Below are 1606 nucleotides of genomic sequence, written 5' to 3'. Positions count from 1 at the left end.
AAGGATTTATCGTTGGAAAGAAATTTGTCGTCAAGGAAGTGGCGGTGTTGAGAAAAGGAGCCACTCTCTCTCATTACATTTTTACGTATCCTATGCCATGGAGTTTCTTGACAAAATCAGAAAAGTATTGCGCTTCCTGGCTGAGTGCTTATCACCATGGATTGCAATGGGAAGACGGGATGATCCCGTACACCATGGTGAAACGCCTGATTACAATGGCTGTAATTGGTGTGGAAGAGAATGATGACAATAAGGCTGTCATATACGTTAAAGGCCGTGAAAAACGCGAATGGCTGGCTGATGTACTCAATAACGACAACTTGACCATTGAGACCTTGGATGCTGATTACAAAGATATAGATTCTTTACATAACCTAGATGTTACCAATACTATGCGATGTGGAAAACATATTAAGAATTGTGCGTTACAAAATGTATTTAAAATACATAACTGGTGGTCACAACGTCAAAAAAAAATGTATCAAGTTTAAAATAAAATACGAGATTTTTTAAAAATACGTTTTAAATTTCTCTTTTCCCCTCCCTTCCTTTATAATACATGAGCGTATGTATAAATATATGTATGAACATATGTATAAACGTATATACGTCTAAACGTATGTATAAAGGTATGTACGTATAAACGTATGTATGTATGAACGTATATATAAACGTATGTATAAATGTATGTATAAACGTATGTATGAACGTATGTATGTATGTATGTATGTATGTATGTATAAACGTATGAACGTATGTATGAACATATATAAACGTATGTATAAATTCATAACAAAGAAAATACGTAGAAAGACGTGTTGCGACACGTTTGAAATTCTTGGAAAGAGGAGGCGACCTGCCCCTTCTTCGATTTTAGAAGTATTACTTTCTTACGAAAACTATCCCCTCCCTCACAATTTGTTGTGGTTATAGCTGTACACATCTTTCGTTTAGTATTGCTTTAGTCGTTTGTACGAAAGGTCCAACAGCAGCAGCAGTAGCAGCAGCAGCAGCAGCAGCAATGTACTCCACTGTAGGAAGCAACACGCGAAAAAATTATCACGTTCCACTTCAGAATAATGATGAAACTCCATCATTTACGAAAAGATGTGCCAAGTAAGTTTAAGAATCCCCCATTTTTTAAATACTTTTTTCAAATTAATTATTTAATTAATTATATTTCTTTTATATTTTTCTATAGCGCGCCCGTGCATCGTGCGGTTCGCATACTAGGCAGGAAATACGCATTGACACGTACAGGATACAAATTTCTAGAAATTGGTATCAACGTTGGCCCACCGAGCTACGTGGAGATTGCGATAGGAGATAATCGTGGAAATGAATTAATACTATCTATCGAAACATGGCAAGGACTCTATGAAGAACGTTGGAACATTCAAAACTGCCTTCGGAATCATCACAAGGGCAATTCTATTAGCATTGGACCGCTGACTGTGCGATTCAGTACGATTAAAAATACTAAAATTGTATGCTTGGAATCATCCGACGTACGTTTAATGACTGAATCAACAATATTGTTTATGTTCAACTTAGATAAATGCATTGAATTAGCATTCGATCAATTGGTTGGTATCGTCGAAAAAGT

The sequence above is a fragment of the Trachymyrmex cornetzi genome, unplaced genomic scaffold, assembly GCF_001594075.2.
Source record: "Trachymyrmex cornetzi isolate Tcor2-1 unplaced genomic scaffold, Tcor1.1 scaffold828, whole genome shotgun sequence".
Taxonomy (NCBI): Eukaryota; Metazoa; Arthropoda; class Insecta; order Hymenoptera; family Formicidae; genus Trachymyrmex; species Trachymyrmex cornetzi.
This window is presented reverse-complemented; position numbering follows the sequence as displayed.